Source organism: Osmerus eperlanus, chromosome 4, assembly GCF_963692335.1.
Source record: "Osmerus eperlanus chromosome 4, fOsmEpe2.1, whole genome shotgun sequence".
In the NCBI taxonomy this organism is placed as follows: Eukaryota; Metazoa; Chordata; class Actinopteri; order Osmeriformes; family Osmeridae; genus Osmerus; species Osmerus eperlanus.
In genome coordinates, this window is record NC_085021.1 from 23,152,817 (window position 1) to 23,165,958 (window position 13,142).

Below are 13,142 nucleotides of genomic sequence, written 5' to 3' on the forward strand. Positions count from 1 at the left end.
GACTGTCATGTTCTGTCTCCTGTTGTGACTCCATGACTGTGTCAGGTTCTGTCCTGTGGTGACTCCATGACTGTGTCATGTTCTGTGGTGACTCCATGACTGTGTCAGGTTCTGTGGTGACTCCATGACTGTGTCAGGTTCTGTGGTGACTCCATGACTGTGTCAGGTTCTGTGGTGACTCCATGACTGTGTTATGTTCTGTCCTGTGGTGACTCCATGACTGTGTCAGGTTCTGTCCTGCGGTGACTCCATTACTGTGGCAGGTTCTGTCCTGTGGTGACTCCATGACTGTGTCAGGTTCTGTGGCGACTCCATGACTGTGTCAGGTTCTGTGGCGACTCCATGACTGTGTCAGGTTCTGTCCTGTGGTGACTCCATGACTGTGTCAGGTTCTGTCCTGTGGTGACTCCATGACTGTGTCATGTTCTGTCTCCTGTTGTGACTCCATGACTGTGTCATGTTCTGTGGTGACTCCATGACTGTGTCAGGTTCTGTCCTGTGGTGACTCCATGACTGTGTCAGGTTCTGTGGTGACTCCATGACTGTGTCAGGTCCTGTCCTGTGGTGACTCCATGACTGTGTCAGGTTCTGTGGTGACTCCATGACTGTGTCAGGTCCTGTCCTGTGGTGACTCCATGACTGTGTCAGGTTCTGTCCTGTGGTGACTCCATGACTGTGTCAGGTTCTGTGGTGACTCCATGACTGTGTCATGTTCTGTGGTGACTCCATGACTGTGTCAGGTTCTGTGGTGACTCCATGACTGTGTCAGGTTCTGTTCTGTGGTGACTCCATGACTGTGTCAGGTTCTGTCCTGTGGTGACTCCATGACTGTCATGTTCTGTCCTGTGGTGACTCCATGACTGTGTCAGGTTCTGTCCTGTGGTGACTCCATGACTGTGTCAGGTTCTGTGGTGACTCCATGACTGTGTCAGGTTCTGTCCTGTGGTGACTCCATGACTGTGTCATGTTCTGTCCTGTGGTGACTCCATGACTGTGTCAGGTTCTGTCCTGTGGTGACTCCATGACTGTGTCAGGTTCTGTCCTGTGGTGACTCCATGACTGTGTCAAGTTCTGTCCTGTGGTGACTCCATGACTGTGTCAGGTTCTGTCCTGTGGTGACTCCATGACTGTGTCAGGTTCTGTCCTGTGGTGACTCCATGACTGTGTCATGTTCTGTCCTGTGGTGACTCCATGACTGTGTCAGGTTCTGTCCTGTGGTGACTCCATTACTGTGGCAGGTTCTCATCTTTGCTCCTTTAACAAGCTGCTACAGTTTTGATCACGTTGATATATAATACACCTTCAAGCTCGAGTCAGGAATCTCATCGCTGCACATGGGGACACACAAACACACATGCAGTCACACACACACACAGAGAGAACAAGTCAAAACAGTTTATAGTACACACTTCATAAACACATCTTTAGACTTCAATATTAATACTGTCTGACTCTCCATGTTCGTCCTGGCCGTGGAACTGTGGACCAGCTCTACACCCTCGGCAGGGTTCTGGATGGTGCATGGGAGTTCGCCCAACCAGTCTACACATGTTTTGTGGATTTGGAAAAGGCGTTCGACAGTGTCCCTCGGGGGCTCATGTGGGGGGTGCTCCGGGAGTACGGGGTACCGGACTCCCTGATCGGGGCTGTTTGGTCCCTGTACGACCGGTGCCAGAGTTTGGTCTGCATTGCCGGTAGTAAGTCGAACTTATTCCCGGTGAGGGTTGGACTCCGCCAGGGCTGCCCTTTGTCACCGATCCTGTTCATAACTTATATGGACAGAATTTCTAGGCGCAGCCAGGGCGTTGAGGGGGTCCGGTTTGGTGACCTCAGGATCGGGTCGCTGCTTTTTGCAGATGATGTGGTCCTGTTGGCTTCATCGGGCTGTGACCTTCAGCTCTCACTGGAGCGGTTCGCAACTGAATGCGAAGCGGCTGGGATGGGAATCAGCACCTCCAAATCTGAGGCCATGGTTATTGACCGGAAAAGGGTGGAGTGCAATCTCCGGGTCGGGGAGGAGATCTTGTCCCAAGCGGAGGAGTTCAAGTATCTCGGGGTCTTGTTCACGAGTGAGGGAAGAATGGAGCGTGAGATCGACAGGCGGATCGGTGCGGCGTCCGCAGTGATGCGGGCTCTGCATCGGTCCGTCGTGGTGAAGAAGGAGCTGAGTCGAAAGGCAAAGCTCTCTATTTACCAGTCGATCTACGTTCCTACCCTCACCTATGGTCACGAACTGTGGGTAGTGACCGATAGAACGAGATCGCGAATACAAGCGGCCGAAATGAGTTTTCTCCGCAGGGTGTCCGGGCTCTCCCTTAGAGATAGGGTGAGAAGCTCGGTCATCCGGGAGGGGCTCAGAGTAGAACCGCTGCTCCTCCGCGTCGAGAGGGGCCAGTTGAGGTGGCTCGGGCATCTGATAAGGATGCCTCCTGGACGCCTCCCTGGTGAGGTTTCTGGGCACGTCCCACTGGGAAGAGGCCCCGGGGAAGACCCAGGACACGCTGGAGGGACTATGTCTCTCGGCTGGCCTGGGAACGCCTCGGGGTCCCCCAGGAAGAGCTGGTGGAAGTGGCCGGGGAGAGGGAAGTCTGGGACTCCCTGCTTAGGTTGCTTCCCCCGCGACCCGAGCCCCGGATAAGCGGAAGATGATGGATGGATGGACTCTCCATCATGGGTCGGTAGATTGTTCCAGAGATATGGGATCCTAGTGACTTCTTGCTTATGAGAACTAAATCAATTATGGCCGATTAGCTGGAAGAGTTTGGGTAATGCATCACAGGAAATAGAAGAGATATAGATTATAGAAGTTGCTGTTTCCATCCTCAGTCAGAAGTCTTCTACAGCCCAGTGGAGACCCAGTCTGAGAGAGATGGTTCCTGTCCTGGTGCTAGTGGTAATGTTCTGGAGCACAGGTAGGACTCTGTATCTTGTAGGATACAGTGCAGACATGGATTATTATATTTAATACTGTCCTATACTGGTATATACCTGTATTATTGTATATAGTACTGTCCTATACTGGTAAATACCATGTGGCCAAACCATACCTATGGATGTTGTGGTAATAGAGCTGTCTTGTACTGGTGTAGACATACAGTACTGTATGTTAGTATACACAGTGCTGGTGTAGACATACAGTACTGTATGTTAGTACACACAGTGCTGGTGTAGACATACAGTACTGTATGTTAGTATACACAGTGCTGGTGTAGACATACAGTACTGTATGTTAGTATACACAGTGCTGGTGTAGACATACAGTACTGTATGTTAGTATACACAGTGCTGGTGCAGACATACAGTACTGTATGTTAGTACACACAGTGCTGGTGTAGACATACAGTACTGTATGTTAGTATACACAGTGATGGTGTAGACATACAGTACTGTATGTTAGTATACACAGTGCTGGTGTAGACATACAGTACTGTATGTTAGTATACACAGTGCTGGTGTAGACATACAGTACTGTATGTTAGTATACACAGTGCTGGTGTAGACATACAGTACTGTATGTTAGTATACACAGTGCTGGTGTAGACATACAGTACTGTATGTTAGTATACACAGTGCTGGTGTAGACATACAGTACTGTATGTTAGTATACACAGTGCTGGTGTAATGATATAAAGTCATGTTGAGGTTCTGTTCTACATTGTCTCCTCAGGTCTCCAGGATGAACTCACTGATGAACCTCCAGGTTGGTAGAACATGCTACCATGGCAACTAACATGCTGTTAAAGACACTACTGTTTTGAATTATGAAAGTAGGAGGTTGGTCAAGATGGAGATGGTGTCTGTGCGGGCAGAGTGGAGATGAAACACCAGGGAGAGTGGAGATGAAACAACAGGGAGAGTGGAGATGAAACACCAGGGAGAGTGGAGATGAAACAACAGGGAGAGTGGAGATGAAACACCAGGGAGAGTGGAGATGAAACACCAGGGAGAGTGGAGATGAAACAACAGGGAGAGTGGAGATGAAACACCAGGGAGAGTGGAGATGAAACACCAGGGAGAGTGGAGATGAAACACCAGGGAGAGTGGAGATGAAACACCAGGGAGAGTGGAGATGAAACACCAGGGAGAGTGGAGATGAAACAACAGGGAGAGTGGAGATGAAACACCAGGGAGAGTGGAGATGAAACACCAGGGAGAGTGGAGATGAAACACCAGGGAGAGTGGAGATGAAACACCAGGGAGAGTGGAGATGAAACACCAGGGAGAGTGGAGATGAAACGCCAGGGAGAGTGGAGATGAAACGCCAGGGAGAGTGGAGATGAAACACCAGGGAGAGTGGAGATGAAACACCAGGGAGAGTGGAGATGAAACAACAGGGAGAGTGGAGATGAAACACCAGGGAGAGTGGAGATGAAACACCAGGGAGAGTGGAGGAGAGTGAGCAGTGGCTTGACCTGAGAGCTGCAGCTGTAGTGTGCAGACAGCTGGACTGTGGTCTCTCTCTGTCTCTCTCTGTCTCTGTCTCTGTCTGTCTTTCTCTCACACACACAGATGACTGTCTTCTTTTATTCCTCATAGGGTTGTCCCCAACTGAGATTTTCTTTGGTCGACCAAGACTCGACTGAACACTTCTGAAAATCGACTCATCTAAATTGAAAACTTTTTTTTTTTATCTATAAATGTCACAATGTTTTTCATCAAACCATTTTGTGTGATTTTTTACCTCACTGTTTTAAGAGATAATCTGAAAGAAATGCATACGTAAGAAGGGACACTCCACACACACCACACACACCAGACACTCGACACTCCAGACACACCACACACACACTCGCACACACCAGACACACCACACACTCGCATACACCACACACTGAGACACACCACACACGCACACACTGAGATACACCACACATGCACACACCACCACACACTGAGACACACCACACACGCACACACCACCACACACTGAGACACACCACACACGCACACACTGAGACACACCACACACGCACACACCACCACACACTGAGACACACCACACACGCACACACTGAAACACACCACACACGCACACACCACCACACACTGAGACACACCACACACTGAAACACACCACACACGCACACACCACCACACACTGAAACACACCACACACGCACACACCACCACACACTGAGACACTCACATAAGCAGACATAGCCTAAAACTTTCTGAAACATAGAAATCCTAGTCCTATATGCTACACACTGTAAAATAATGATCCGATGGCCAACTTAAGGTTTACAAGTGGTAAGCTACATCATAGTTGACGTTGAACTATGGAATATAAACCGTTGTTGGCAGTGTGCATTCAACATGTTTTGAGTCACCCGGTACTTTGATAAAATGCTTCCATACCACAGATTTCTTTGCCATTTTGCCTAAAGGATTAATAACACCAACTGTAAACAAAGTATGGTGGAGTTTAGGCTAACAGCTACAATTGTGCTCATGTGCCGTGTGCAAAAAAACAAAACAAATGCAGATTAACAAAAGGGAAAACAGTAACACCGTTATTTTTTATAATATATTTTTTGAGTTGCTTTATTTGTCTTCCTTGTGCTGCCTTCGGGTCACATGACCCAAAGGTTCACAACGAACCACCGTTGTGTTTACCCAATTTTACCCAATACAAAAACAAATAAATAGCATTTTCTTTTAACCGTGCAATGTGGGGGGTCTGAGACAGCCCAACGGTTAAAAGAAAATGCTTCACTTTGTTTTTGTATGCGGTAAAGTTGTCGCAATACGACGGTGGGTCACAATGACTGATGGGTCAGAATGACCCAAAGATAACACAAGGGTTAAATAATATAATCTACAATTTCTGTAGAACATTTCTTTAATTCAGCAATGTTGACACAAGCGGGAATCAGATCTCACACTGCCATACGGCAGCTTGACTAAAAATATGGCTAGAATGATCTATCATGTAGACGTCACAAATCCTTCCGCTGCTCTATAAGGCTCTGTTAACTCTGCTCCTCCTAACTCTGAACAACTCCTGGTTACATTCATATAGCTCATTTTCTACAACCAATCAGAGCAATGTGGTATGTTAACTTTTACCGAATCCTGTAGGAAGGACGGCAAAAACATATTTTCGATCGACAAATGCCTTGATCGCGTTTCTCTGTTCCTCTTTCAAAATGAATGCGCTGTCGATGTCTTCTAAAACAGACTTGATGGCAGAATCATCACATCCCAGATCTCCAGCGGTAGCCATGTTTGTTGAAAACAAATTCAACCCAAGCGCTCTTTTGTGACTTGGTTGATTACGTTACTGTTGATCATCTGTCCATTATTGTATAAAGCCCTCCCTGACAATTAGATTGGTACGAATGGCTCTTGTTCAGGCATAGTTTTTCCCCAAAGGAGCAATGCCAGACTAGCCTGACGTTGTCATACTCATAATTCTAGTCAGAATATGAGTCTGAGAACTCTCCGTTGGGCTGTGACTACGGGGCGTGTTTCAAACGAACCTGGAAAACAAATGCCTCTTCGCTCAATTGGATAGATCTACAACCAATCAGAGCAACGTAGTATGTTAACTTTGACCGAATCCCGTAGCAAGGACGGCAAGAACATATTTTTCCATCGACAAATGCCTTGATTGCGTTTCTCTGTTCCTCTTTCAAAATTAATGCGCTGTCGATGTCTTCTAAAACAGACTCGATGGCAGAATCATAACATCCCAGATCTCCAGCGGTAGCCATGTTTGTTCAAAACGAATTCAACTTAAGCGCTCTTTTGTGACGTGGGTGATTACGTTACTGTTGATCATCTGTCCATCATCGTATAAAGCCCGCCCTGGCAATTTCATTGGTCCGCCCAGATTCTGTTTTTCTGTAGTTGTCCCCAATACGAGACCCTCCAGACCCAACTTCCCGACCAAATTTTTTTGTGGGCGGGACGAAGTTGAGCTGTCAGCCAGTCTAATGCCAGACCGAACTTCTCGACCAAACCTTTTGTGGGCGGGGCTAAATTAGGCCCAGGCTAACAGGGCTGTAGTGGAGGGGAAACGCCGTTTACGAAAGACTGAAGAAGATCAATTCACGTTTTTAAACGTTGTTTTGGTTTGCACAGCTCAGTGGCGATTTTAGACCCTTTTTAGGGATGCTCAAGCACCCCTAAAAATAATAATAATTTAAAAATAAAAATTCTTATTGTTTATTATCATTTGATTCTGGTAGTTCATGAAGAAAGGGACATCCATAGTTATTTCATTCATTCAATATTTTGCATAATAATGCAAAATATAACAGATACTAAGTTATTCAAGTAAACATCAGGGTTTCCTGCAGCACTTTTCAGTTAAGGCGGGCCGCGTAAGCAACACATGCCTGCCGCCTTAACTATGCCCCCCCCCCCACCCTACAACCTTAACTAACACATTTTCTGCGGGAAACCCTGAACATCATTAATGAAGTAACCATGCTGAAACAAATATATGCTATAAAAAAGTTACCATTAACAGTTATTCCAGCTAATATAACAAGTAAAGATAAAACAGTGATTAACACTCGATGATGGATATAATGTTGCCGATATTAAAGTAATCCTGGTGGAACTGGTCCAAAGACCCATATCCAGGATCAGACCAGCTTCTCCCAGTGCTGTCAGTCTCCATTGGCAGGGACTCCATGTCTGACCTCAGATCAGCGTCTAGACAGCACTCTACTCCTGCTCCACCCCCTGGGCTGCTCTCTCCTCTCCTGGCCCAGCTTCAGCACTGGAATGCAGGGAGACCAGCTGCATGCTCCCCCTCTCTACAGGCTTCCTGGTGGTCTGGAGAGACACAACACAAGAGACTCAGGAAAAGGGGAAAACCCGGAGAAATGTGACATGAACCAACGACAGTACCTTAAAGTACAGATAGAGGGCAGTGTTGGACGTCAGCAGAGTCAGCAGCACCACCACCACTCTGATGATGAAAGCTGCCAGAGGATTGGCTGGAACAGAAACACAGCAAATGAAGAGAATGATCATCATCCGATCAGACTGTCAACCAAGGTAAAGACACATCCTGTAACTTCCATCTCCAGTATAAAGTGCTGCTACTTGTTTTTAGAGTGTGGAGATGAGCAGTGACCTAGGTGACTGCTACTGACACATTCTGGAGGTGTCTACCTGCAGATCACCACAGGACTCAAATGACTGGCAGTTAGGTTTACTCAAGACAAGCCCCCACTAAGTTTCCAGAAATGTTTAACCCTTGTGTTATCTTCGGGTCATTCTGACCCATCAGTCATTGTGACCCACCGTCGTATTGCGACAGATTTACCGCATACAAAGACAAAGTGAAGCATTTTCTTTTAACCGTTGGGCTGTCTCAGACCCCCCACATTGCAAAGGTTAAAAGAAAATTATTTTAATTTGTTTTTGTATTGGGTAAAATTGGGTAAACACAACGATGGTTCGTTATGAACCTTTGGGTCATGTGACCCGAAGGCAGCACGAGGGTTAAAGGCAGCCCTTTTGATGGACTTAAAAGTTGCAGGTTGTGCTTTTAAACTCCAGTCTCACTAACCTGCTACAGTGAGAGAGAGGAGCTCACTCTCAGAGGTGAAGTTATGAGAGAAAACGTAGACTTCATAAACACAGCTGTAGTTTCCTTGGTGGGTGTGGTCTGCAGCAGGAAAGAGGAAGTTGGCAGAGTGATTGACAGCTGTGAGGGTGTGTCTCAGGGTTGTGTTGGAGCCAGTGAAGGTGAGGTGGAAGGAGCCTCCTGGGTACTGTGGCTGGATGGAGCAGGTGATGGTGAAGCTGTGGTCCCTGAACACCTGCAGCCCCTGCTGCTGGTCCTGGGAGACCCCTAGCATGGAGGAAGACAGGGAGATTCTGGGCTGGAACAGGATATCTGCAAACAAAGGAGTAAAGAGAGAACATTTCAAAAGCAGGACAAACACTTCTCTCATTCAGCTGTGATAATCCCATCAGCATGAAACGATAAACGATAACATCACGATACCAGAAACTATTCATGATTACACCTGTAGGGGGCTGTAGTCTATTATAAACCTTTACTAACATCTACTGAGACAGGTTGAGACTCAGTAATGTGTGACTGCCAATATTATCAGCTGAATATAACAACATTAAGTGTGTAATACCTGAGCAGATCACCTCCAGGGTAGAGGAAGTATGGAACCATCTCTCATTTGTTCCACACTCCCTCGGTGCAGACTCAGACCCAACACAGTCAGGTTTAAACCGCCATACAGCATGTTCTTCATCACCATCAGTGTATCCTATTGAAACAGCAGAGCCACAGTCCAGCTGTCTGCACACTACAAATGCATCTTCCAGGTCCCAGATAGACCAAGCAAACATTCTCCTCCACTCTCCCTGGTGTTTCATCTCCACTCCACCCGCACAGCGACCATCTCCTCCCTCCAACCTCACATCAGAACCTGGAGAGACAGGAGACAGTCAGGTCCTCTGACTCTCTGTCCAGTCCTGTCCAGAAACAACCCCTGACCTTTAACCCTAACCCTTTAACCCTAACATAGTGTTGGGGTGCTCAAACATTTTCCTATGAACCAAAAATCAAACTGGACACCCTCCCCCACACACACACACTCACACACACACACACACCCTCCCCCCCACACACACACACTCACACCGCCTCCCCCACACATACACCCGGCCACACACACATCCCTCACTCTTGGCCAGGCTGTACTTCTCCATCTTGCCACAGAGGATGTGAGCGAGGCGCGCCCCCGCCCGGCTCAACAGGGGGAAGTCGTCCAGGTAGAACACATTCACGTGCAGCGGCTCCGATGCTACCTGCCTCAGCTCAGCCATGTCCGCGCCCTTCACACCTGGACACATACACACACAGAGGAGATATACACACATACACAAACACACACACACAGAGGAGATATACACACACACACACACACACAGAGGAGATATACACACACACACACACACACACACACACACACAGAGGAGATATACACACACACACACACACACACAGAGGAGATATACACACACACACACACACACACACACAGAGGAGATATACACACACACACACACAGAGGAGATATACACACACACACACACACACACAGAGGAGATATACACACACACACAGAGGAGATATACACACACACACACAGAGATATACACACACACACACACACACACACAGAGGAGATATACACACACACACACACACAGAGGAGATATACACACACACACACACACACAGAGGAGATATACACACACACAGAGGAGATATACACACACACACACTCACAGAGGAGATATACACACACACACACAGAGGAGATATACACACACACACACATACAGAGGAGATATACACACACACACACACACACACACAGAGGAGATATACACACACACACAGAGGAGATATACACACACACACACAGAGGAGATATACACACACACAGAGGAGATATACACACACAGACAGAGGAGATATACACACACACACAGAGGAGATATACACACAGAGGAGATATACACACACACACACAGAGGAGATATACACACATACACAAACACACACACACAGAGGAGATATACACACACACACACAGAGGAGATATACACACACACACACACAGAGGAGATATACACACACACACACACAGAGGAGATATACACACACACACACACAGAGGAGATATACACACACACACACACACACACACAGAGGAGATACACACACACACACACACACACACAGAGGAGATATATACACACACACACAGAGGAGATATACACACACACACACACACACAGAGGAGATATACACACACACACACACACACAGAGGAGATATACACACACACACACAGAGGAGATATACACACACACACACACACACAGAGGAGATATACACACACACAGAGGAGATATACACACACAGAGGAGATATACACACACACACACAGAGGAGATATACATACACACACACACACACAGAGAGGAGATATACACACACACACACAGAGGAGATATACACACACACAGAGGAGATATACACACACACACAAACAGAGGAGATATACACACATACAGAGGAGATATACACACACAGACAGAGGAGATATACACACACACACAGAGGAGATATACACACACACACACAGAGGAGATATACACACACACACACAGAGGAGATATACACACACACACAGAGGAGATATACACACACACACACAGAGGAGATACACACACACACACACACACAGAGGATATATACACACACACACAGAGGAGATATACACACACACACACACACACACAGAGGAGATATACACACACACACACACACAGAGGAGATATACACACACACACACAGAGGAGATATACACACACAAATACACACGCACCCACAGAGGAGATATACACACACACACACAGACACACACACAGAGGAGATACACACACACAGAGGAGATACACACACACAGAGGAGATACACACACACTTCCTCCTCCTCCTCTCACCTACAGCGATGATCTCCACGCCGGTCTTCTTCAGGTGGTTGCCGGCGGCGATGGCGTCATCCTGAGACTCCCCGTCCGTCAGCAGGACCAGGAAGTGAGGCGCATTCTGCCGAGCGCCAGACTCCACCTTCAGGTTCTCCTCTAGAAGGTGCAGCAGGGCCTTACCTGACACACACACACATGCGCACACATACACACGTGCACACACATTCACACACACACAGGAACGCACACACAGGCATACACACACACAGTGTTGTTTACCTGTGTTGTTGTTTACCTGTGAAGTGGTTGTGTACCTGTCATGGTGCCGCCCCCTTCATATTGTAGTTTCCTGACAGCATCCAGCAGCTGGTCCTTGGTGGTGAAGTCGTTGAGCTGCCACTCGGTATGAGGGTCATCACTGTACTGGGTCAGGGCTGAGGTCAGGGGTCACAGAGAGGTCACAGGGAGGTCAAACAGGGAGGGGGGAAAGGACAGAAACCACAGAAGAAGTCCCACCTATCTGCACCCTGTCTGGGCCGATGGGGAAGGGCGTGACCAGGCCCTCCAGGAACACTTTGACTTGGTGGAAGTTAGAGGTACCGATGCTGCCGGAGCCGTCCACCAGCAGCACCATGTCAGCAGGGCCCGCAGACTCACAGGAGAAGGGACGCTGCGTGGAGACTGCTGGGGGAGAGGGGGAGGAGGGGGGAGGGGAGGCAGGTACGGGGTGTAGGGGTTAGGATTAGGGTTGGGGGGAGGGAAGAAGACTATCACTCCTGTTACAGCACCATCACTCCTGTTACAGCACCATCACTCCTCTAACAGCACTATCACTCCTGTTACAGCACCATCACTCCTGTTACAGCACCATCACTCCTCTAACAGCACTATCACTCCTGTTACAGCACCATCACTCCTGTTACAGCACCATCACTCCTCTAACAGCACTATCACTCCTGTTACAGCACCATCACTCCTGTTACAGCACCATCACTCCTGTTACAGCACCATCACTCCTCTAACAGCACTATCACTCCTGTTACAGCACCGTCACTCCTGTTACAGCACCATCACTCCTGTTACAGCACCATCACTCCTGTAACAGCACCGTCACTCCTGTTACAGCACCATCACTCCTCTAACAGCACTATCACTCCTGTTACAGCACCATCACTCCTGTAACAGCACCATCACTCCTCTAACAGCACTATCACTCCTGTTACAGCACCATCACTCCTGTTACAGCACCATCACTCCTGTAACAGCACCATCACTCCTCTAACAGCACCGTCACTCCTGTTACAGCACTATCACTCCTGTAACAGCACCATCACTCCTGTAACAGCACCGTCACTCCTGTTACAGCACCATCACTCCTGTTACAGCACCATCACTCCTGTTACAGCACTATCACTCCTGTTACAGCACTATCACTCCTGTAACAGCACTATCACTCCTGTTACAGCACCATCACTCCTGTTACAGCACTATCACTCCTGTAACAGCACTATCACTCCTGTTACAGCACTATCACTCCTGTTACAGCACCATCACTCCTGTTACAGCACCATCACTCCTGTTACAGCACCATCACTCCTGTTACAGCACTATCACTCCTGTAACAGCACTATCACTCCTGTTACAGCACCATCA